The 26,583-nt window shown below is 45.7% G+C and overlaps 1 non-coding gene across 1 annotated transcript; it reads left to right on the top strand.

Annotated features, from left to right (window-relative positions):
- Positions 1-14,379: 14,379 nt before the first annotated feature.
- TRNAP-AGG (transfer RNA proline (anticodon AGG)) lies at positions 14,380-14,451 on the top strand. Its single transcript has one exon. It is a non-coding gene; the product is annotated as a tRNA-Pro (tRNA).
- Positions 14,452-26,583: the final 12,132 nt, after the last annotated feature.

Raw genomic sequence — 26,583 nt, 5'->3', positions numbered from 1 at the left:
TCATTTCTGGGTTCATATCTTCAGCAACAGGCTCTTGCTGAAGAGTTTAGAGCCCAGCAAGCAATGCATCGGTGGAGCATGCACGTGTCCCGTTACGACTCAGGACTTGGGGCCAAATCCCCAAAGCGCTGATCATGACAACACACTGGGCCTGACCCTGCCAATGCTCCCACTGAAACCCGATAAGGTGGTTCAGRTTGAGGAAAACAGGAATCAAAATCCACGTCTCAAAAAGAGTTCCCCTCCTATCAACCACTCTGTTTTCACAGTTCTATTGCTGTTATTTTTGGACACCGCAACCCACATTTCCTGTTAAAACTTGTTTCCACTACAATTTATAGTCCTATTTTCACAGCAGGTTGAAGGTTCTTTGGTTTGCAATAGCAAATATGTTGCTTATCTTGCTGGTGTAGGTCCAGTGGCGCACTCATCTGTTCAGGAGAGCGTGTTGGTGAGAACATGAGTTATACACAAGCCACCTGCAACGTTCGTCCTTGACGGATGATTATTTTCATGCCAGAGCCATCACACCCTTCTCCTGTCTGGAAGCTGCTCCACAAGAAGTCAGGGGAAAAGGTGATAAAAGAAGCTTTCRCAGGGATGAACTGTGAGACATCCACAGCCTTCGCATGTCCCATTCTGTCTGCAACAGAATGATTTATATTCYAGCTCTGGCCTGTGAAAACTCCAGGAAATAATTGAACTAACTAAGATGCCGGTTACAATACACTCAAATTTGTAGGGAAAAATCTAAAACGTGATTTGATTTATGCCTGTAACAACGTTTGTGTTTATACTAATATATTCACATTTCTGTGGTAATCCCGTAAAGAGTAGCTGTACAGCTCTAAGCTGCAAATGGCCCCGAGAAGCCCAGATAAGATCACTTTCAGAGTGATGGCACCATCTCCCCATGTTCCTYTGTGTCCAAAACACTAATAAAAGCATCCAAAAATGGAAAATTTGATCTCCTGTACAAGTCCTGCCAGGGTGCACGGAGAGTACACTTCAGGGCTGTGGTRCCTCGCCATTGGCACTGGGGTCTGTCAGTATGCACCTATGCTCGCACATCTCCATGATCTTACTAATGTAGTGAATTTATTCATTCCTCTTCTATGTAATTTATCTTATTAATCCAGTATGTACCCGTCTGTTAATGTAATCTTGTCAACAGATGAAATAAATACATCAAGATCCTATGCCAACACRGTCAACATCCAGTCAGACTGGCTTATCCCCATCACTGGACACACCACAACTCCAAAACATCCTGGACATTAGAAGTGGGACAAATCCAAGTGGGAGAGAAGCTGCAAGAAGGCATATGGGAGCAAAAAGTGTGTCCCACAGGTGAAACTTAAGGGAGAGGAGTGCTCTGGCCATGTCCAAGGACTGCACGAGCATAGAGCATCCTGCCTCCCACTGGAGAAAAGTTCGGTCCACCAGAAATCCTATCATCAGTCCAAAAGACAACACCAGAAATGCAAATCTATTTTGTTGAGGGTGAGTGGGAAGGGAGGGCTCTTTTTCCATTCTATCGGTGGCTCAGAGCTGGCGGTCAGGAAATCTGGTTTCTCTTCCCAAGTTTGTCACAGGCTGCCAATATAGCTATGAATAAATCTCTCCATTCCTCACTCGCGGAATGACCTGGTGATATCAGGCCCATGAGGTGGCCAATGGGCTGGAAAACAGGGCTGGAACTGACTGCCTGAATTCTCTGACTCTTCTGGTAAGAGTCTACAGATATTATTAATTTCCACAGAGCCAAATTTTTCAAAATAGTTGGAGAGTTGCAGTGAATGAAGTCCCCAGGCTGGGTTCACAGAGGTTATCCACGTTCCTTAAAGTGCAGAGAGATGCCTCACGGCATTTTCAAAAGCATTTAGGCACCTAAATCCCGTTGATTTAGGAGGCTGAGGCCTCCTCTGTTTAGGAGCTTTTGAAAATCCCAGGAGCATCACTCTGAATCTCTACATTTGCATTACTTTCTCCAGGACAATGTCTGGTTTCTGCTACATTTTCTGATGGCTCAGACTTACTTGCCATTACCAGAAGGTTACCCTGATAGTTAGACTTTCCTTTCTAGGCTAAGGAGGAGATTGCTTTACACGATGCCTTTCATCTTCCTTAATATGCTCCATATTATCCTCTTGATTTTTTCCATCTGGCCAAATCTTTTGTTGACCTCACCTGAAATCTAAAACCTTTCAAAATAAGCCCTTCCACTTCTCTCCTCTGATCCAGTAATGGTGGATGCGACTGGGAGGTCAGAAGTCTGAGATTAGTCCTGACCTCACTCTTGGGCTTCACGTTGGCAGTAGGTTAGAGACTTTGAACTTGGCATCCTGACAAATTGTTATTACCACATACCAAAAACCAGCTAAACCCCAAACCTGTGGGAGGGTAGCAGGGGGAAAGACAGGGRGATGGATTCCTTCAGAGAGCAAAGCTATTCCACACAGCATGACACAGAGTCAGGAAGGCAAAACCCAAGGTAAAGCCTTGACAGACACTAACTTCTAAAACACAGCCCAGAAAGGCCCTTAATAGATTCCTAACCKGCTCAGATCACGTGGATGGTGAATACCACTTGAGTTTTTATTTTTAGAAGGTGAGCTGCCAACCTCTCGTGAAAATTGAGCAGGGACCAGTTTTCTGTACTGAATGACTCTCACTTTTTACGAATCCAAGAATAAATAAARTCAGGCTGACTGTAATATTTAGTATATAACTCCAAATGACATGACAAGATCTTTGGGGTGATCCCACTGAGTCCCCTGCTATCAGAAGCAAGTGCTTTATCTAATGCTGTTAAATCCACCAAACTCCGCTTTAATAAATAAATTTTCATTCAATTAAGTGTTACCCTTCATTATCCTCTATTTTTAGCCTGAAAAAAAAAACAAAAAAAAAAAACAAACAAAAAAAAAGCTAATACAATCATCAGTCTGCCAGGTCGTGAATGTGTGTGCATGCTCACGTCCGTCTGTTCCCTCCTTAASAGCATCCAACTGTGTTGGTCAGTCTCAACCACATTTGACAGAGGGTAAAGGCCAAGAGGCTTTGCTTGGTATCATCCCGAGAAGTAAGATTTTCTAGCCAGTCAAAAAGAGAGAGGCAGACTCATAAACACACTKAAGCCAGAAAAATTCAACTTGGAAGTAAAATCTGTATTTTTAACAACACGGTTGTTAAAGGAGAAAAGCTTCAGTCAGATTTTGTCTCTTCCTAGGCAGTGAAGTCATTCAGATTCAAGACACAAATCCAGAGGTAACCTGTCTCCTTTCGATCCAGAACTACCTGCTTCACAGATTTTAAAGTCACAAAGGGCCATAAGATCATCTATTCTGAGCTCCATATAATATGGATTGTAAAATTGCRTGCTCCAATAAGGAACCCAGTAACTTGTGTTTGGCTAAAGCCTCTGTTTCACCAGGCATCTGCTCACAATTTGAAAATATCTAAAGAGGAAGAATCTACTATTTTCATTGGTATTTTGTCTCAACACTTAATCATTCCCACTGTTAAAGCACTGGGCCTCWTTTTGAAATGAAATATGTCTGCTTTCAGGTTCCAGCCTTGAACCTCTGATAGACTATAAGGCTGTGTAGCCTCTGGATGTTTTCTCCTGAGAACAAACTTCTGCCCCTCTTGAGCCTCTTGACCTTCCCTTGGTAAGTGAAGCAGGTGGAGAATCTAGCATGAGACTTTTTCCCAGGCCTTTGATCTTTTCTGTGGCTCTTCACATTCTTTTAGGGGCAGCTCTCAAAAGCCTTTCAAAATAAACTGACATGGTAATAGCTTCAACAACCTACAAACTAGCTTTTTATTGAAGCAGTGAATGAACWTGAAGGACCTAAGCAGCAAGACAGGTGAGGGGTGAAGACACAGGAATTCAGACAATCCAAAAGTCTCATTTCCCGTTGTAAGGCCCTTGACTGTGTTAAAATGTTGATGTTGTTTGATAATATTATTTCATGTCCTAAAACTGTTAGGATAGAAATTAATTTTTRAGAGAGAGCCAAATGAAGGTAATAGTGACACACTCAGAACTACAAGAGAGGCTTCCAGCGAGAAAGGCAAAGGGCTGAATAAGACACAGAAATGAGAAAGTATTATCCTTATGGCTCATTGAACGTGTTGCAGAAACACCTCATAGGTGACATCATTCAAGTCAAGAAGTGACCAGCATTGTGCTTGCATTGCTGTTTTGGAGATGGCTTGGGGCGCTGACCACTCAGGGTGGGTGCAAACCCCTCTCTTACACCCTCAGTCATGGATAGAGCCAGGGAGAGAGGGCTCACACTGGGAAACAGGAGAACAACCCTTTTCCTTTCATCTTCAGATGAGTAAGAGCACACAATGCACAGAGTTCGCTTTTCCCCAAGCTGCAAGAGACGATGTCCATGGTCACTGTGTTATTGGCACCTGTACCGAACACATTTGCACACGTGCATGGACACTAGTCTGTGTAAATTGCAGCTCATAGATTTCCTTCTGGGGTTCTTCTTGCACAGTCTGGCTAGATCTCATCTCTTGCTCCAAAGGGTGCCCAAACTTAGCTGTCGTAGACAGGTGAGCACGGAGACTATTCTCAGTCAATCTGGTAGAGTTCATGGAGGGTGAAAAGCAGAACTTGAACATTTRTGCAGATTTATTTCAGCTCGTAAGGCCCCCACTGCCTGGCCCAGTGGTAACTCAGCCTGTAAATCTCTGCTCACATAGTTTTCGTTTTTAAATTTTCCTTTAAAGCAAAAAAACCCCTGCATCTGGTGGAAGAATAAGCCAAGTATAACAATGGCTCCTGGGGTGTGGTGGTAAAGCAGTTAAATGCCTCGCTGAAGATGAAGGACAGTGCAGCAAAGCCTTCCTCTGGGTTCGTGACGCTGACCACCCGCAGCAAGAGTCATCTGTGACTGGTCACGGTGGAYGGGCTGCGGCTGCACCAACCGGTACCGGCACCGGCTCAGCTCAGGMCCGACCTCTGGCTTACAGCGATGAATCCGTCTACAGCCCAGCCCCCTGGGGACCGCTTCAGCTGTGCCAAAGGCACTGTTCAYGTACGGTTGTCCTTTGCAGTCACCAACACAAAGCAAGTGGAGCCTGAAAAGGGAAAAGGAATAAATCAAGAGAGGGAAATGAGCTAAAACAGACTTTAGGAAGTCTAGACTGCAATAAAGAACTATGCCCTTTACTCAGCACAATGTTTATTTTTCCTTGTTGTTGGTTTCTGGGGGTTTTTTTATTATTATTATTTATTTTCTCAGTAGGGTTGGAGGGGGCAAACAAGGTTGCTGACCTGCTGAATGCACTTCTCTCTGCACAAGCAGGCTGTTGGCTGGGCAATGTACCTTCAGGTGTGCAAAGGAAACAGGGACCCGCCCAGTGCTTAGTGGCAGCCTGAGGTTATTGCCTTGCTAACACATGCCAGGGGAAGTAYTTAGGTTGTCCTGTGGATGCTTTTTTTTCAGATCCTTGTCCACTACATTGCTGTGGAGAGACTTCCKGATTGTGAGTCTTCTGAGATGATACCTGCATATCTCCCTGACTTCAAGCRTGGGACATCCAAAATGAAGAGAAAATTGGATTCTTTGGGATTTTGTCCAAAAAACACTTCTGAGTGCAACGGCACCAATCTGTGTGAAATAGCATAAATTAGAAGAGGAAGAGGGTTTAACCTTTGTTCCAGAAGCCATATATCACCATCCAGAGGTGAAAAATGAGTAGCAACTCAACGGCTGTAAAATCCACGCGTTACGCTAGGCTGAGAAAGCAGCAACGTTGGAAGTAGCAGATTTCCAGAGCCCAAAAAGAGCTCAAGTGCTTTCCAAAGACATTAAAGTGTCCCCAAAGCCTCTTTGGCAACTTTGGTGAGCCGCTTCACTTTTGTACTGCAAAGCGAGAAAGGGGCAGGTTTTTCCCATCGTGTCTCTGTTCTTGCCAGCCGAGAGTAAGATAGAGGCTTCAGTCAGGCACCTATCCAAGTAGACAAAGTACCAGTGAAGGACCATGAGAGCTGCATATTTGCTCTCATCCTGAAAACACTCAGCCCACCATGATAAGCACAAAGAGATATTATTGGAGCTTGGATAGAAATTTCTCTCCTAATGGCACCAGAGGGAAGAATGTAGTCACCAGGCCATGCTCTCATCTAGGATGTCTCTAGCTCTGTTGCCTTTAGTGTGGGCCACATTTAATAACTTCAGTGGAGGTCAGAGTAAGGATACAACTGACTTTGACCGCATTTCTTTTTCAATACTGATTCCCAGTCTGTTCTCCYGGCAGCACAACTCTCCACTAGGGTTGCTAGAGGCTTGTGAAAAAACTAATCAGCCTTTTCTGCAGCAATGGAGAGCTCAGGTAGATCTCCAAGTGCCATGAAGTCTCCAAGCTTCTCGCAKAGAAATAGAGGTTGCTTGAGATGTGAACTATGTCTCAAGGGCCCATCACACCTCAAGTCTGAAGGYTGGAGAGGGCAGTTTTGCTAGAGTCACATTTCTGCTGTGGTTGGAGCTTGAGAAAGGACAGGAGAAGAAAAGAAAGTAGGTACCTAACCATTTTCAGGAATATTGTCACTGAGGTGACCAAAAAAAAATTCTTCACTCTATGAATTCTGGGAGGCTGGGGTAGAATTGGATGGAAAAAGRGGAGGAAGGAAGGGCCAATGGCAGGAGTGAAGGCTAATGGAGATACAAACTCACAGCATCAGGCAGTGAGATGCAGGTTTAGTTTTGTGGCTTATCCTATCTCTGGCAGGACTCTCTTCAGCTGGCTGATACTATACTTCATTAGGATTGTCCCTGAGACACTGAAGAGAAAATCCCATGGCTTATAAATCATGCACTACYGAGCCATCCTATAGGGAGTCTGCTACAGACACAAATTGCCTTGCACTGTCCCCAGAAGAAGGTGCAGTACAGCTGCCCTTCCTGCGTGCAAAGGGAGCAGACATTCACACGCCCGCTGGACAGGATGCTACCTGCAACACGAAGGCATTCAGCCTTTCAAGGGGTGTGCCAAAACATAATGACCTGGGACCATCCCAGTTTTAGTTAACAAGCTGGTTCTCCGATAGCAGGCAACAGCAAAAYGCGGAGCTCTCTCTCAGGCAAGCTGTTTTATGAGCCTGACTGCTGCGACATGAAAGTTCATCTTGGTTGCAAGCTCTGGTGCAGATGTCTCACTAACCACCACCTGTCCCATTCTCCTAGCAGAGACAAAGTGCCTTGTGCTTCCCTCAACCCCACAGCCCTGCAAGCAGGAGGACTTCAGCACACCMCTACCCACTGCAAGTGTTTAGGGTCAGCATCTACTCCTGTCCGGCACTTTTGGCACCAGTATACGCAAAATCTCCCCGAGGAAGTTGCGTAAGAACCAGCCCTTGATTCATCCCAGAGACGCAGCCTCACCCAAGTTCCTCCTCATTCACAAGCAGTGATTTAAAGATGATCATGTTCTTCYAGCAAGACACTCATGCTGGTACCTCCCTGCACTTTTCATGGTATGTTTTTATTAGCCCGGGCACGTGCATACTTTTTTTTTTTTTAACTCCCTGTCCTGCATGTTTTTCAACCTGAAAGGGAAAGACTTCTTGGCTTTAAAGGTTTGGATTTGTTCCTCTGGATTCTGTATCTTTTAACGAAAATAAAATGCTGGAGTCCAATCTGTCAAATTAAAGCAAAGATTTACCAAAGGAAAATATGCTTACAAAGTAAATATAAATTAATTTAATTGGTTCCTATTATCACTTCTATTGGAGCCTGCAAGTATAATCTGGTGCTGAAGTAATTAATTGGGTGTGAAGTAGCTACTGTGCCAAAATTCACTTGTAGGGAATGAGACTCACAGACTTCTTGGCCTGACTGTTACCTGGTGTCTTGGCTTTGTTATTTTGCAGAGCGGAGCAAATTGCAGCGCAGAGCTTTGCAATCAAGTGCTCAGATAAATGTCTTGCTTTGTTTGTTCATTAGGGGGATGGTTACTACCACAGGCTTTTTCCCACCCGAGTCAGATCTAGATTGCTTTCCAAGGGGGAGTCAGTGGACCGGTTTAGCACTGCTGAAATTGCAGGCACTTATTTTTTTTTTGTGGTTTTCCATAGCTTAATATAGCCTCTGCTTTAATGGTCCTATTTTTCCCCTCCCTGCTCTGGCCTTATAATAAAGGAGCATTGTCTGGTGGCTTGCACAGGGCCTGGGAGCTGCAGGAAGTGGAGGAGGCTGCGATGACACAGACTGCTCTCGGCAGCAGTAATGACAGCGCCGCCACTCCTCGTCTTTCATCCCTTCCCTCCGTTTTGCTGGGACAGTTGCTTGTGCAAGCTTGGAACTAGTTYAGACAGCCCAACTAGATCAAAAATAATGTGAATTTCCTTAGGTTTAGCCTTCTATTTTTTTTTTTAATTGCAGCAATTCCTCATCTGAGCAATGAAAATTGTTCCATCAGTTAAAACGCCTTATTAATCCTCCTGTTCTCTCTTACCAGCTTCAGGTCTCCTTTGGCTAGACYTGGAGAGCAGTAGTCTCAATGTGGCAGTGGCTTCCACGCAAGGAGAGCTGTCTCCKCAGCAGTGCAAAAGCTGGAGTGCTCACATGCACACAGGCACGTGTGAGGGCAAGGTAGCAGTCAGGAGCACTCAACTAAGATGAAGACAGTGGGATAAGTCCTGAGATGATGCTCTGTTGCTGCTCCTTTGCTTACATTTAAATTTTAATAGGAGTTTGTCTGACAGGAGCAAACATAACGTATGGCCCTTTCCAATGTCTCTTCCCACCTCCYGCACTTCTTGGGCCCAGGGCATTTTTTCCCCATGCTTCCCTCCAGCCTCTGATGGCTCTTTCCAGCCACTGTCATCTGCTGCTTTGGATAAGTCACTGTTCCCACGTGGCAGAGTCCACAAGCATAGTTGAACATTGCTCTGCATTTTATCACTCATCTCAGCCTGCAGYGTCTCCAGGCTGGTAGATTAGAGATACAGTAATAAGGAGCCTGMGCCTCCTATTTTGCAGCAATCACACAATGCTCCCAAACCCCACTGTTCCCTGCACTGGATAAAGATGGAGCCGAGCCCAGGAACACACAGGCTTGTGTATTTGCTTTTCCTCCAGGCTTGGTCATGCTCTGTCCAAGGGGAGCAGGACTGCAGCTATTACACATGCTGGGGAGATGAAGGTGCAAGGCTGGGTCGGTGCTCGGTGAGAGGTGCCAAAGAGCCGTCGCTGGGTCCAGCCTGCACTTGAGGGACAGAAGCAAAAACCAGCTCCAAAAACAACTTCTGCCCCACTCTGCCTGCCAATGGGGTCTCACAGGCAGCTTTTCGGGACGGGGCTGAGCCTGCCAGGCCCCATGGAAGCTGCAGGGGAGTTTGGCCACACTCACAGCTTGGTCATCTTCATGGTCTTGAGGACTGCTAAGAGATCCACACAAACACTTTAGAGGAATAAGGCAACAYCAGAATTACAAGCACCTTGGGGTGATCGATGCCCACYCAAAAGCTCAGACTCTGTAAAACARCCTTCGTGGAGACAAGCCTTTAGGTCCTGGGACACCAGCTCTGCTCCCCAGGGCTTTCAGTGAAAATAGCCAAGACAAAAGGAGTGTTATTATTATTGGAGCTCATGAAAATGCTGATACAATGTGTTGGACCCCTCAAAAAAGATAAAAGAAGACTTTCTGAGAAAAGTCCAGGCTCAGTGGAAACAGTCTGATCACTATATTCCAACTGTTTTCCTCCAGGGAAAGCAGAGACCAGCTCCTATCTTCTGTCCTKTTTAAGTAGCATCAGTGTTCTAGTTTTTATTAAAAGATTTGATGTATTTAAATTTGTGCAGTTTGGGGTTTGTAAAACTTGTTTCTTTCAACCTCTCTTTCTCTCTGTATAAATATTTGTATTTGCATTTAACCAAAAACTTATTCCTAAACATGGATTTCAACAAGGCCAACATTTACCTAGAGTGTCTGAAGAGTTTTTTCTCAATTTCCAGCCCTGCCAAGGCCTCCTTTGTGTGTCCTCGAGTCCCAACCTAGGTTTTCTTGTATCTCTAGACTTGAATAATGCCCTAGTTTATTGGTGGGACACAGAATTAAGGAAGATGGAGCAGGCACCGTGCCCATCCTGGATGCCACCACGCAGACGGTGGTTGTTTCAGGTCTGCAGGCACAGAGCTGCRTTAACATTTTTGCAGTGCCCCATCGATACCTCCCTCCCTCACGGATATGGAGTCGGGGTGCAGGGGGGATTCGCCGAGGGCAGCGCTTCCCTGCAAAGCGCAGGTGGAAACTCAAAGAAAGTCACTCCGATCGCCCTTCTCGTCCACCCCCCTGCTGCGAGTTTGGCCCCACATCAAGGTCTGCGCCTGGGGGACGGGAAGGCTGGTCCCCTCGGACCTCCTGAGGCAGCCTCGCCGTGAACCGCTGAGGCTGGGAAYGATTGCAGCTCATGGGCCTGCCCGGGCCCGGGAACCTCATAAATCATGTGGAAGTGCAGAGTTATGAGTTTCCTCAGACAAATACCACTAATTGCAGTGCGCTCTGATTGCTGGTGCGAGGCCACATAATGCRCTGAGCTGGGGGGCCATGCAAGTCTACTGGGGGCAGAGGGACTAACCCCCACCCACGAATTAGAGACCCTGGGGCCGTAGCCCGGCTCAGATGAACATAATTCACTGCCAGCTCTACCCCACGCCCTGACTTAGCAACTCCCTACCTTTGTGTGTAAACAGCCCTGCAAATTGCCTGAATGTGCCTGATTTTCCTCCCTTTGAGGCCAGCAGTCTTTCCAGTAAACTGAAAAGCAATTTGAAATGGGAGGAAAGGCCAGCTCGGAGGCAGACATCAATAGGCGCTCCATGTGTGAACGGTGATTGCTTGGTGGTGCAAATGCTCCAGGCCTGGGTCTTTGTAGTAAAACAATCCTTGTGATCACTCCACGCCCAAGCCAAGTGACTCAGTGTAAAAATAATTAAATATGTTAATAATTATCAGGGGCCCCTTTGATTAAAGCAAATAAAGCTTGTGGTGTCTAAGCAAGGAGGAATGCTTAGGTTTGCAGGGCTTGGCTCACAATGAGGAGCAGACAGCAGAAGCAGCTGATGCTCATGAGTCAGGCGCTGAGGAGCAAGGGGGAAAGCTCCAGGCAGCACCAGAGATGCCTGTGACCATGTTCCCATTGCAGTGGTTGCCCCAGCCTCAGTCCCTGAAGGTGTATTTCAGGAGAACTGGCCASCCAATGGATAGAGAAAGGCATCCCCGAAGGGTGATTCGGATCTCGTGGGGGTTTAGTTGGGCTCCTAAGGTGCCTTTAAGCAGGCTCCAGACATTGCTGCTTCAGTGCAGTGACTGTAAGGCAAATCTAAGCCACTGAAGGGCATTTATGTGGTTTCTCTAACAAAAACACCATCCTCTTAGAAGCAGAACAAGCTGGACACTGTGCTGAGCTGGGAAGGCAATTGCAAAAGCATTTCTGAAAACATGGACATGCTCAGAGAAGTGGCTCCTCCACTCCATGCTGTACACAAGGTGCTTACCCCTCTCTCCTTAGAATGAAAAGCAGTATCTGCACCCATTAATCTTTCTTCCCCGTGACGGTCGGCCTCAAATGCAAGGAGATCTGCATTCCTGGCCAAGGGAGGAGACTCCTCTCTGGATTCATTTCCCATTGTGCTTTTGCAGGGTGCTGCATTCACTCCAGTCCAAGCCTCTCTTGCACTAGAAAGTGGAGCCTCTGGACAGGGGTAGATGCCCAGGGCGGCATGTGCAGTGGAGTCTGGAGAAGTCTTTCTCTCCAGACTCAGGGTTTTGATCTCTCAAGTGTTCAGGTGATAAGAATCAGGGCCTGACGYGCTGGGAGGGCATTTATAGACACAGCAAAATGCACTTGCAGAGTGGGAGTTCTTACTGTATCGCCCTAGGAATCAGTGAAGCTCTAGGGAACGAATACCAAAACCTACTGTCAGGGAATATTTCCCATATGGGTGCTTATGCAGCACCATATGGTATCTGTGTGTGCAACGTCACATGCACGTTATGGCCACGCTCCTCAGGGAGCAGCTGACTACCAGGAGCTGCAGAAGAGACATCCGTCTTACCTTCACGGTAGCTTTTGAAGGCAAATCTAGGTTAGGAAAAGCTGGGGTCATTGCCTGAGCAAATACAATATTCAAGGGAGGAATGTTCTTTGTATCCCAAAGCACTTTTATCTGCAGACCGGAGCTCACCTGAAACCCTGTCCTCTCTGCTGAGAGATAGGTGTTTCACTTCATGATGGCACACAAATTTTCCCCTGAAATGCAACCACCTTCGGGGTGATCTGTGAGCATGCAGTCAGACAAAATAACCACTTGGAACAGGAAGCAGGGAAAACCCCCATACCCAGTTTACCAATGGGGAACCTGAGGGTGATTCAACACCATCTTCTTCCCTGGAAATCGGTGAGAAAACTCTGGAGCTACCACTGCTTTAAAAACACAAAAAGGCCCCTATGACAGACAGGACTGGAGACTATACGCAAGCAGGATTCAGTTCTCTGACCTTTTATTCCCTCTCTTGGAGATGGGATATGTGGAGCGAAGGTAGCCACAGCAGCGCTCCGCACTGGGGATCTGACACCCTCTGCCATGTGGTCTGTGTCTTGTTATTTTGAATCCTGMCGCCCCTGCTAGGAAAACAAGCAACGTCCTCGTAGTGCTTTCCAGGGGGAAAACATAAAATGCATTTGCCATTAGTTTATTTTTTTAAAGCCCTATTTAAGAAAAGGAGAGGAAAGAGATCTTTGCAAGGGCCACACTAGCTAATAGCAGAGTGCACTACACTTAATTGCATTTCTTGTCCCACAGAACTTCACCTATTCCCTGGRAAGGAAAAAAAAGGAGTTAGATGATCTAGCTATATGGTATATAAAGCAGCAGTTCCTTAACACATGGTMGTAGTTATGCAGCTGGGGAGTGGACACATATTTTGGGAAGATMCCTGGCCAGCGTGCAGCCGGCTGTGATTTGATATTCAGGGTAACTGCGCCACCTCATGGTCCCCAGAGTCAAATAGTTCAGTTGTGGCGATCAGACACGTAGCGTGTGCTTGTCTCCATGGAAAAGCATCTTCACAGTCTCCTCCAAGCTTCTTCCTGGAAAAACTGCTTCAGCTTTACTCACCGTAACAAAGCCACCAACTTTAATAAAGCCAGGTGACATTTTGCTCCATGGGTTACTGCATTTCTTTCCCAGTAGCGCCAACAGTCTCCAAATAAGACCCATAGTCTCTATTCTTTATATGACAAATGCTGACAAGAAATGTGAGCTAGAAATGTCTTTTACTACAGATGTCCCTGCCTGCCCTGGGACTGTTCCCTGGAGCATGTGCATCACTTCTTTATCCAGTCATGTTYTGAGCATACCAGTCCTGAGACTCTGGCTGATTCCCTGGAGGCGCTAGCTCWCAGCTCAGTAGATCCCATCCAGGAGAAGGGCTGCCCCACATTATCATGTTCTGCTTCCCTTTCCTTTGATCCACTCCAAATAATCTCTCTCAYTTGGCACCCCCAGCAGCCCTCCCTTTAGCCTCCTGTTCTCACCCTTCTCACACTTGCAACTGATTGCTGGCTGTGTCTCTTACAAGCTGTCACTTGGGCACTCATGCCTGGATTTTCCTGGTTTTTTTTTCCTCCTTAAGAGTGAGATTCTTTCCAACAACTTTAGCCATGTACAAAACATTCACCTAGTGCCCTCCCACAGGGAAAAGAGAGAACTGGGTATTATCACAGCTAAGCAAGCCTATCCCAAAGATAGCTATCTAACACAGTCATATATTTTCCCTCTGGAAATGCTTCACTTTTTCCATGTGTCACGGCAGCAGTCCAGTCAACTAGCTCTATYTGAAGCTCTTAGGTGGACAGAGTTGATCTAACTCCCACCCTACACATATCCTATCTGCCTCCTAGTGTCCTCAGYGATGAGCATCTGCACCTTTTTCCACTCTCATTCCTCTTTCTGGCACTTTTGTGACCCMAAAGGACTGCCGAGTCTTTGAGGGCATCCCAACTGTACAAGGAGAGACTGTTTGAAAATTGCACGTCTTCCTCTCTCATGTCTAATTTGTGGTGCAGTGAGTTCTGCCYAGCACTTCTGTAGTCTCCTCCTCATCCACATTTTGCCCTTCAGACTTTATGTCCATAGATGACTTCCATTTGTCTCTTTGATCCAGTATGAGGCCTTGTCTGCAGCCAGATAATGATAAAAATCACTGTTAATATATGACAGCGTTGCACAGACTGTGCATCCACATATTGCTGGTTCCTCTTGGCATGGCTAAGTCCTGGCACTGTAAAACACAAGTGTGGTCAGAATAGCAAATAATTTGGAGGCTTACTGTATCCTATACCCTGTCGGCTCGTTGGTCTAGGGGTATGATTCTCGCTTAGGGTGCGAGAGGTCCCGGGTTCAAATCCCGGACGAGCCCTGGTTTTAGCACTGGACCAGGTTGCCCAGAGAGGTTGTGGAGTCTCCTTCTCTGGAGATACTCAAAACCCGCCCGGATGCAACCCTGTCTGACATGCTCTAGGTGACCCTACTTGAGCAAGGAGGTCAGRCTACGTGCTCTCCAGAGGTCCCTTCCAACCTCAACCATTCTGTGATTCTGTAAATCCAGATACTGTTATTATTTTCAACCTTTCCTCTACTCATTTTTTTTTCTTAAAATAAGGCTTTTGGGAGAAGAAAGGATTTGCCATTTGATTATCTTTCTGTCTCATCTTCCCCATTCCCTTTAACATGTCCCTGTTCCTGTGCTACTTGCCTACTTTCTCGAGCAATGAGTGCCACTGCTTGGTGGGAGCTGGGTGCTGGGCTCYGATGTGATGTTTCAGCTGGCTGAGGGTGAAGGCCATTCTTGCATGTAGAGGATTCTGCTTAGGAAAAGGGATTTACCAACTTTGTATGGTAAAGCTGTCCCAAAGATCACCAGGTAGGAAGCTCTTTGCATCAGGCCAATTTATTAAAGGAGGTGGTTTGTATGCAGTTTGGAAATCTGATCTCTGRGTTGACTCAAAATGTGATACAGAGCCAGAAGAGCATCACTAACAAAGCATTGCTGTAGCTGTCCTTTTGTATAAACAGTTTACAAGGCAAAGGAGGGATGAGTTAGGGAAACAACTGATGTACAGCCAGAGAAACTTATTTCAAGCCATAAAAGAGGCTGCTTGTAAACTTTACTCAACCTCTTTTCTGCATCCTTGTCTTCAGCATCTACCCTGAACATGGTCTCCCACTTTGATTTCAATGGTTCCTACCGGAACAAAGAATTAGGGTAAGTTTTAAAGCAGAGAGGAGGGACTGATTGCTTGGCTGTTGCCAAGTTACTCGACTTCATGCTTCAGCAAAGCTGTGAGATGCAAGGCGTCCTTGGGAAGCTGGAGACTTCAGCCCRGAGTGAAAGTGATCCAGTAAAATCYGYTCTGCTCCCACCCCATCTCTTCTCCCCTTGCCAGCTTTAGGATTAAGTTCCCAAATGCATTTCATATGCACCAAGGGACAGAATTGAACAAACCTATAAAAAGCTGAAACACTGTGATCTATGCAGCTCATCTTACCGGAACATCTTCTAGGTCACGGGCTTAAGTATCACAGTCATTTTTATGCCAGCAAAATGAACATCACCAAGCCAGTTTCTTGGCCTGACGGCCAGCTGAGGTGGAAGGATGCATACCTTTATCATTTATCATTCCAGAACAGGCTAATCCATCCATCCTAATCATCACGAATGCTACCTGGCTTATGCAACTACAGGACTATTTGGAACAGTGCTGCTTGCTCTGGGACAAAACTATTCTAGGGACTATGCTAGTAGTTTATCATTATATTTGACTGAGGCCTGTAATTTGAGCCTGGTTAGTTCATTAATGTTTACACAGTTAGAGAGTTTTATTTCCTTAGCAGAGCAATGGTGCCATGATCTTGTCAGTGAACACTGGCCAAGTTAGGTGCAGCCTTTCTTGTGAATGAGTAAGGCTCATTTATGGGCCTTCAAGTTCAGGTTCAGGTTCAGCTCAGGAGGCTTCACGTAGCCTGGAAGCAAAGGGAGACCAAGACTGAAATGAAAACCTTATCAACTAAATTATCTATGAGGAAAAGGAAGGGAGAAAAAARCTCAGCTCAGTCCCACTCTTTTTTCCCTTTACATTGTGTTTATGGGCTTTTTTTGTGCCACCAGTACAATCTGTAAACCAGGCATCAGACCACTCTGCACAAAGTCCATTTAATATCTGCTCRGAGTCAGTGGGAAAGATGACATCTACTGTGTGGATGAGCTGACAGGAACTAGCAATTGACAGTCAGTGGTACGTCCTCATTCATGTCACAGATCATCCCTCCACCCTGATCTCTTCCTCAGCTCTGATCAGACCTGTCCTTCTCACTTTCTCACTTTCTCTTGGTCTGAATCCATCTCCACCCACACATCTCTCACCTTTAGCATCTCTCAGCCATCTCAGTGACATAGCTTCACACGATCACAGAATACTTGATGTAGCAAAGGATCTCTGAGGGTCTCTGCTCAAAGGAGTCCAATTAAATCAGGATGTTCAGAGTCCTGTCCAGGTAAGCTCKGAATATCTCCAAGGATGGAGATTCCCATCCACCCAGGCTTCTTTTCCAGTGTTTGACTATATCAAGAACTTTTTCCTTATATATAATTGAAATTTCAATGGCTAYAGCCTGTCCTTCACTTCTTATCCTTCCATTGTGCATCTCTGAGAGAAATCCGGCTTCACCTTCTCTGCAATTACGCATTAGGTAGCCATAGATAGCAACAACATCTCCCTTGGCCTTCTCCTCTCCCACTGCACAATCCCAGCTCTCAGCTTCTCCTTCTACGTCCCCTGCTCCAGCCTCAACCAGCTTGGTGTCTCCTCTGGGTTCACTCCCATCTGTCACCATCTGCYTGATACTGGGGAACCCCAAACTGGACCTAGTATCAGGATGCAGTCTCCCAAGTGCCAAACAGAGAGTGATAATTACTTCCCTTGACCTGCTGGTTACAACTGTGCTAAGGCAGCCGAGCATGCAACTAGCTTTCATTGCCATGAGGGCACACCACTGATTTAYGTCAAGGTTGTTGTTCAAGCTTTGCATCACGATTTTGTCACAGCCCATGTGTTTGTACAGCCAACTCCAAGAATCCAGCTTAGCTGTCACTGCTCTAATGATTCAGTTCAACAACGTGATGAGCCAGTTTGGTTTCTTTGTACCGCTGGCTGTACTAGTCCAGCTCCATGTACGGCCAAAGTAGTCCAGGCACTTACGTCAGRTATCTCAAGTAGACCATGCATTGCTCCCATCAAGAGTACTTACATGCAACACTAAAAGTTTGCAAATCTTCATGAAAAGCTTAGAAAGCAAATGTCTTCCTAAATACAAYGCTGTAACACAACCGCAGGTTTTGTAGTGTGTTCTAAGAACCACTGAATGAAAGTCAGTGATCTGCATGATGTATTAGATCAAAGTAGTTAATTATGCTAGATTCATCTAGCCTTCAGATGTGAAAAAGTCCCTATATAACTCCTTTTAACAAGGTACYGCTAGAGTAATTATCAGTTCTGTATAACAAATCCAGGATAATGCCATCAGTTTCAGTGGATGCAATCTCAAGTTTAAAGCAGTTTTTTGAGATTTGATTGTTTGATTCCTGGAAACGATGTCCACACCGGAGTGCAATTTGCACACATAACCTTCTTAGATTCCTCCTTCTTCAATATAGCACTGGTGCTCATGCAGCTCAGTATCATTTCTGTCCTCAAGACTTGTCCAGCATTTAGGTCTCAGCCCATATTGCTCAATATTGCATTGTCTCAGCCTCTTTCTTCAGATGGTCAAACTGAGGCACAGCGATGCTAAGAAGTGGGTTACCTGACACCACATGGCAGCTTGATGACCCAGTAGGAATGTGATCCTTTGAAAGTCAGAACAGCACTCTGCACTATGCCAAGGCTTAATGCTGCCCTGAATCATAACTAAGAAAACAGAGTACACGGGAAAAGGAGAAAAGGGCTTTGCATTCAAATACACACCAATTTTAGGTGCACCTTCTCTATTAATGAAAGTAAGAAAAAGAGAAGAGAGAGTCACGTAGCTTCCAGTTCTCAGGTCTCTTGTTTGGAGCTGTGATCTGAGACCCAAKGTCCAGCCCAAGCTCTGGATTTCACTTTTTCTTCATACAGTTACTGGTTTAAACTTAGCCTGAATGTGCTGTCATGTGAGTTCAGAAGATACACTAACCATATTTGCCAGTCTCAGAATTTGTATCATATAGTTGTTTGTTAAAGCCCCACCTATCCCGTGCAGTGCTTCCTTTCTGATAATTGCTACAGAGATACTGGGCTAAATAATGGAAAGGGGACAAAACTCTCTAATTCTCACCATTATCTTGCAAACAGCCTGTTAAAACATGAACTCCCTGATATTTTCTTCCAAGCTCCTCCCCTGAGATATGCCACTGAGCATCCTTGGAATTTCCTTGCACTTGGCCACTGCCCTGAACTGTCGTGGGAACACGGTGAAACTGGGTAGGTGTCATTCGGCACTGAAAACTTCCCCACTTTGTCTACAGAAATTGAAGGAGACAGAGTGGTGACCTGCAAAAAGGAAAAGCAGTGAAGACTTTTGAAGTCATTTGCTGAGTTTACCTATTCATTGTAACAGTGGAGAGATCAAAGTACCTGTACTTGTATCACACAGAGCCCATATGGCTCCCATACCCTGAAATTCCCCATGACCACAGCAGGAATTTGCACAGCAGGATCAGACCTTTCGTGAAACAACATTTCATGTCTCACCTCACTGCTGAGAGAGGCAGAGGGTTATCACCCTGAAGCTTCAAGTTCCTCCATGAAGCCTATCCAAGGAATGCTTGTGCTTGTCCCAGAGGGCAGAAGGTCTCTTRGGGGAGGGACTAGTTCCTGTAGTGATATCAATAGCAAAATCCATTTGGGATCAAGATGAGGTTCTCATATCTCAGGTAAACAGCACTGACTTCCACTACAGCCTCAGGCTTGCTGAAGTCACAACACAAAACAACACAATAAATGCCAGGTTTACTATTGCTAGGGTTATTAGAAACTTAAGACACAGTTTTGATGTAGCATGACCCTCCAGGGCCATAGCTTCTACCTTTGGCACATTTTGTTTAACCTTTAAGCCAGGTAGCAYTTACATGTGACATGCTACAACATCAAAGTTGCTGCAGCTTCCAGAATCTCTGTTTTGTGATTGTTACCTAGCTCTGAGTATAAGCTTAGCTCCCAAATTCAAATAGCTTTTTTTTTTTTCTCAGACTTTTTTCATCTGTTCTGACCTGCCAGAACTACTCACAACATGGAAATTCAGTTTTCCAGTAATTYGATTTTGACCCGATCTGCTTTTTCAAGGAAAAAAAATGAATTTATTCAGTTCTACCAYAGCTTTCTGCACACTCTGAACAGCTCAACATGTATTTAATGATCACAAAGCAACTATCAAAGACTCTGTGGAGTTTCAATAGCCTAAAAACTGAGGGCTATGCTGGCCTGGGGGAGCCCTGAGCTTCAGCCCCTGCTCTAGTTCAGGTAGAGAGAGGGTTAGAAAAGAGATACCCACTCCCAGGCAGTGCTTTCGCKGTGGGGGAATGACCAAGGATATGTCAAGCCAATATACGCCTCATAAGAGGCTTCAGCTAGAAATTTTCTCATGTATGGTTGTTAGGACAGATATAGACCGAAAGTTCAAGGATCACAACCCAGGATAAGATTCTTGGGCAAGGAAAGAAGGACAAAAGAAGCTGCGTACAGCAAGAACTCTGTGGYTTGGGGTGGCTGCAGGATGTTTTCAAGTGTTCAGGATCCTGCAGGGAAGAACTAAGGCAACAAGCAGGATTGCAACCCTGGACTTCAGGAGAGCGGACTTCRGGCTCTTTAGAGACCCAATTGGTGGAATCTCATAGGTTAAGGCCCTAGAAGGAAGAGAGAGCCAGGAGAGYTGTCTAGTATTCAATCATCACTTCCTCCAAGCTCAAGAGCGGTGYATCCCTATGAGTAAGAAGTGCAGCAAAGGGGGCAGGAGACCTGCATGGGTGAGCAAGAAGCTCCTGGCAAAATTCAGACAGAAGAAGAAAGTACACAGACTGTGGAAGAGGGGACAGACTACCTGGGAGAATTATAGGAATGCAGTCAGAGTATGTAGAGATGCTGCGAGGAAGGGTAAGGCCCAGCTGGAATTGAGTCTGGCAAGGGATGTCAAGGACAACAGGAAGGGCTTCTTCAAATACATCAGCAGCAACAGGAGGACTAGGGAAAATATGGGCCCGCTCCTGAATGGGGCGGGGGCCCTGGTGACAAGGGGTACAGAGAAGACAGAATTACTGAATGCCTTCTGTGCTTCAGTCTTCACTGCTAAGGGCAGCCCCCAGGAATCCTGCAGCCTGGACGTCAGGGAGAAAGTCTGGAGAAGCGAGGACTTTCCCTTGGTTGAGGAGGAAAGGATTAGAGACCTTCTGGGCAGGCCAGACATCCACAAATCCATGGGCCTGGATGGGATGCACCCATAGGTACTGAGGGAGCTGGCGGATGTTGTTGCCAGGCTGCTCTCCATCACCTTGGAAAGGTCCTGGAGAACTGGAGAGGTGCCTGAGGACTGGAGGAAAGCCAATGTCACTCCAGTCTTCAAGAAGGGGAAGAAGGAGGACCCAGGCAACTCCAGGCCGGTCAGCCTCACCTCCATCCCTGGAAAGGTGGTGCAACAACTCATTCTGGAGGTCATCTCCAGACATATGGAGGAAAAGAAGGTGATCAGGAGTAGCCAAAATCGATTCACCAAGGGGAAATCCTACATAACCAATCTGATAGCCTTCCATGATGGAATGACTGGCTGGGTAGGTGAGGGCAGAGCAGTGGACGTTGTGCACCTTGACTTCAGCAAGGCTTTTGACACTGTCTCCCATAACATCCTCCTAGAGAAGCTCAGAAAGTGTGGGTTAGACGAGTGGACAGTGAAGTGGATTGAGAACTGGCTGAAAGGCAGAGCTCAGAGGGTCATCATCAGTGGCATGGAGTCCAGCTGGAGGCCTGTGGCTAGTGGCATGCCCCAGGGCTCAGTCCTGGGTCCCATCCTGTTCAACTTCTTCAGCAATGACCTGGATGAGGGGACAGAGTGCCTCCTCAGCAAGTTTGCTGATGATCCCAAGCTGGGAGGAGTGGCTGATACACCTGAGGGCTGTGCTGCCATTCGGAGAGACCTGGACAGGCTGGAGAGCTGGGCAGAGAGGAACCTCCTGAGGTTCAACAAGGGCAAGTGCMGAGTCCTGCACCTAGGGAGAGATAACCCCATGCAGGAGTCCAAGCTGGGGTCTGCCCTTGTGGAGAGCAGCTCTGCAGAGAAGGAGCTGGGAGTGCTGGTGGATGACAAGTTGACCATGAGCCAGCAATGTGCCCTTGTGGCCAAGAAGGCCAATGGTCTCCTGGGGTGCATTAGGGAGAGTGTTGGCAGTAGGTGGAGGGAGGCGATCCTGCCCCTCTCCTCAGCCCTGGCGAGGCCTCATCTTGAGTCCTGTGTCCAGTTCTGGGCTCCCCAGTCCAAGAGAGACATGGAGCTGCTGGAGAGAGTCCAGCRKAGGGCTASRARGATGATCAGRGGGCTGGAGCACCTGCCCTMTGAGGAACRGCTGCRAGAGCTGGGCCTGTTCAGCMTGRGGAAGAGAAGACTGAGGGGRGATCTTATCTCCAGAGGTCCCTTCCAACCTTACTGATTCTGTGATTGTACGCACTTGGAGGCTCACATTAAGTCTAAGGAGAAGGATCCCCTGGAAAGCAGCRAAAAGACCATCAGGGAGTTAGGAGGGGATAGGAACTGGAATGTTGGAATGAGCAACGAAGGCTATGAAATAGGAACAACGATGGATGGATGACACCAAGGTTTTCTCACTCTTATTCTGACCCTTKAAGAAGAGGAGCTATCTAAGAAAGTTCTCAAGAACTCATAGCTCTGTCTCAAACAGAAGAAACTGTTACAGAGAAACAAAACCCTAGAAATTATAGTCACAAGCAGATTTTGTCATATCTTGATTTCCACCTTGATGTCTCTTGTTTACCAGAAAAAGCAGCTCATGAAGAGCACTGTGAAGTCAGCAGAGACATCTAGTGGCAAAGATGACGTAAAAATATACTGGGGAATATATCATGGSGTTTTGTTCATCTTACAGACAGCTCTGTTTTCACTGTCTTTTCAGTATACACAAAAAGGACTGACTGAGAACTCAAGGCTGTATTTTTAACTGATTTGTTGAAAAACGTATTGCACTTATCCATTCCTAATTCTCCAAATCCCCAACTTTATGGAGATAAAACACTTCTACAAGTACTATGTCTCCTGTCTGTCCTCAGTCTCCCAGGATGTTGTTCACACTGAACGTCTTTTGCTTTCGGAGGAGTCTGGCACTCTTGGTATTGTATCTGGTTCTGGTTATGGCTTTTGGTGTGTGTCATTGCTGCTGGGCTGATTGATGTGATCTTGTTATATAGCTCAGAACAATTTTTTTTCCATCTGTTCTTTACAAATATGTTTTTTGTTAARAACTTTTCGGATTTTGGCTTTGATGGCACTGGTTTTGTTTAAAGATTTGCATTACCTATTATGTTGAACATCTTTGTGCAGCTGTTTCATTTATTCCAAGTTTGTTCTTCGCTAGACACAAACCAGTCTCTATTCAGCTTTGGCAGCTGTTAAAAAAAAATGTAACAAAGCATTGGCAAAATTCATTTTTTTAGTGAAGCAGGCAATACTGCCAATTTACCTGCRGTGAAAATCTGGCGTATATTCATTAAAGCCAGTACTGCTTACTCTGGATTTATTCTACAGTCACAGGCAATAGTGTGAAATACAATGCTGCAAATGAAACATGAAAGATGTGAACCCAAAGCTCTCTAGGTAGACATCTTCATTTTTATAATGACTTTGCAAGTTTTACATGTATCTCATAAAAGACATTTGGCCAATGATGAGAGATCACTGCTGCGACAGTAAGACAGTTGCTCAGGTATGAGAAGACCATGGCCCGATTTGATGGGTATTTARTAGTGTTCAGTACTGGAATGGCTAAAGTACTGAGGAATATTGGAGTGTGAGGATGTGATCATRAGCAGTCAAGATCTAAGGGAATCAGCCTAGCAGTTGGCTTAACAAATTACTGTTTATTATCCAGGCCRTGGTACCTTTCACTACATGATGTCCTGCGCTGGCCCACTTGCAGAGTTAAATATTTTAGCTTATTGAAAGCCAGTAGGCTGCAGGGTCTTACATAAGTAAATCAGTTTTGAAAACCAAATTCAGGCTCTTAAGTCAATTAAGCAGCACAAAATGAAGCACTGAAACTTCTACTCACCTGAGAGCTGAGCCAAAGAGAGTTTGGGATCTCCAAAGCAGGTATGACCAAATATTTGATTTGATTCCATGCCAGTTGTAAAACATCAAAAGGCTTAGAGGATTCAATGGAAAACGGAGGAAAAATGAGCTTGGAGGGCTTTAAAGCTTCCCTTTCAACTTTGATAGTGATTTTTTTTTTTGACACATGTAAAGAAAAGCACTGCTTTTACCAGTAGTGCCCACATACAAATCCACTAAGCAAGCAATGAAAACCCATTTTAAATCATCCAAAATATTTAAGTTGTGCCCATAGGTAGCCTGTTGAATATCCTGATCCCCTCTTCTCCTTTTACCTTGTCCCAACTAGTAGAGAAAATCTTTTCCATATCGAAGCAGAGCTGAAGAGACACAAGAAAAGTCCCCAAGCAATGCCTATACCAGTGAGAGGAGAGGACCCATCTCACAGGGACAAGGGGGCATCACCCAAAATCAGCCTGGGGATGTTCACTCCTGTTGTTATCACCACCCCAGACCTCTGGAGAAATACAGGTCATGGGGATCCCTGCACACAGAGCAACGAACAGCACTGTCTCCTCACTCAATCTAGAGCCCTTGTCCCCCACAAGGCAGAGCTCCTGCTGCAGGGGCTGGAGCATCACCATCACCAAAAGACGCGACTTATCTCTGAATCCTTCCTGTGATGAAGAATCCACCCTGCTTTCTAGAGATGTGCTAATTAAGGACACTGTTGAAAATACCCTTTTCCCAGCCTGAATTTCGCTGCCTTCCCCATCAAGTCGTTGTCTCCAAGCCTCCTAACGCCAGGAATCTTTCTCCATAGGTGGGCAATARTCCAAGAACAGGAGGACAACCAGCATCTCTGGAGTTCAGAAYCACACAATACTACTGGCTACATCTCTATTAGTAAATAAGATAATTCAGAGACTGTTTTCTGGTCCAGAAGGCAACTAGCATAGCACAGCCCACATCCACAGAACCAAATTCTCTTCCATACCAAAACGTAATGGCCTCAGCTGTGTTGTCTGCTGAGAACAACTCATTCTCCCCGAGCTTTGCCTGGAAACTGCTTGAGAAGAGCGCCAAAACCACACAAGAGAACATGTACAATTACACAGCTTGGACTATTTCAGGACAGTGCATGGACCCAAGCCCTAATCCTGGTTAGTTTATTAGAATAGTGTTGCCTCGGGGCCAATATCCTTCAAAGGAAAGATTRGCTGTATAGGGAAAAAACACATTATCCAGAGCTGTAATCGATATTATTAAGCTTAAGAACAGCTATAAATTCCTATAACTTAGTGTGTGGCCCAACTTCTAGCTACTAGGGAGAGAAAAGGGGCCAGRAGGAAGCTTTTCCCTGAGGTACCTCACCTCATAACATATCCTAGAGAGATTTTTGCAGTTTCCCCTGTGGTGCTGGTTCTGGCTAGCATTTGCAGCAAGATGCTGAGCTATAGTTTTATACAGAATAGAAATTTCTGTGATGCTTCCTGTCTTCACTTGCAAACTTCTTGGGACAACCAAGTTTGTCAACAWCTTCCCCCTACAAAAAGATGGAGGGGTTGTCCGAGGTCTTCTGTTTGGGGAGCGGGGAAGGTATAGTGACTATTTAGCTCACCTAGTGGGAAGAATTCCTTCTCTCTGTATTGGTATGGTAATGTAGGAACCAATAAATGTGACTCTTGTCACTTGATATTTCATTTTTGTGGAAGCCTAAAGAGCCCAATTCCACAACAGGCCAAGCTCTAAACRTTTCCTTAGGACAGACCTGGCTGCTGCTCCCAGAAACCTCTTCCTTCTCTTCCCTCATCCGTTATTGCACATGTTCTTGCTGCATCAGCCCATGATGTGTAAGGAAACGCTTGGCCAGAGAGTGGGAGCCCCACAGATTTTTGCAAAGCTCCTTGGCATCAATTCCGGATCCCAAATGATTGTTTTTCACTGTTTAAATAATCTGAAAAGTCAGTGAAGAAGCCAGAGTATCTGCATGGGAGAGTCACAGCATGAAGGTCCTGTCTGGAGCATGGTCCTACCCTATATCTTTGCAAACTCATCTTCACAAGAGCAGSATACCTGCTAGCACAAACTTTCCCACTCTGATACTGCACTTACATCTCATTAGGCCAGTCATAACACCTAGGCCACTTCCAGCTGCTTGCTATATTTCTTCATGGTTTTAGACTGTTAGGCCAGTAAAGCCAAGGCTTATTTTGCTACGTCACATTTGGGTAGGGTTCTTGCCAAAAATACAAATAAAGAAGCAGATCACAATACTTAATGCCCAGYTTTGGGGGGCAGGTTTAGCTCAGTTGGTTAGAGSATGGTGCTGCTAATGCTGAGGTTGTGGGTTCAATCCCYGTACGGGGCTATGCTGACGGTTGGACTAGATGATCTCCAGAGGTCCCTTCCAACCTTATGATTCTATGGTGACTCAAGCTAAGCTGCAGAATTAATGTGCAGATACTACTTTAGAGAAATTCAATGCCTTTTGTACTGCATTAATCTAGGACTAGCTTTAAAAAATGATCCCTAAAGACAGGCAAACAATCTGGAGAGAGTTGGCAGAAAATCTCTCTACCTTTAAAATCAAGCCATTGGTCTAAGKATTTACATAGGAGCACAAAAGCATCCAATCTGGCATCAAAAGGTGAGTAATCAAGAATTTTAATCTAATTTCTAATTCAGTAAACCCAGTCATTAAAACCTTCAAGATCTTCTGATGTTCTCCCAGTGCCACGGTTTCTCAGAATGGTTGGAATACTCAGAAATTGGGAAGTATACAAGGGAAGGCATTTTAACGGCACCCAATTTCAAAGGCACTGGTCATTAACATACTGATAGAGAGCCTTCGGGCAGGGGCTGCAAATTAACCAGCCTAAGTCTGACGGATCCATGATCATCAGTCTCAGAAAACCTGAACACGTTTGCCCTTGCTGGCTYGCTTAGCACATCCCTGCTGCTTCTGAGCACATTTAGATTAATGCAAAGAAGGTGAATACATTTAAATGCAGGTGGCTCTCTGTGGTAGGCAGACGACTCCGCAGGGCCATGCTGAAGGCTGCCAAGGAGGAATTTAGTGTTGTCTGTGTTTGCAGAGAAAGACCTCAGTGACTTGGAAAGCATAGAAGAAGGAAATGTTTTCTCCATGACATACTATGGGCTGCCTACAATCAGCATCCTTCCTTGG

The sequence above is a fragment of the Rhea americana genome, unplaced genomic scaffold (assembly GCF_003343005.1).
Source record: "Rhea americana isolate MKP2758 unplaced genomic scaffold, rheAme1 scaffold_165, whole genome shotgun sequence".
Lineage (NCBI taxonomy): Eukaryota > Metazoa > Chordata > Aves > Rheiformes > Rheidae > Rhea > Rhea americana.
This window is presented reverse-complemented; position numbering and strand designations above follow the sequence as displayed.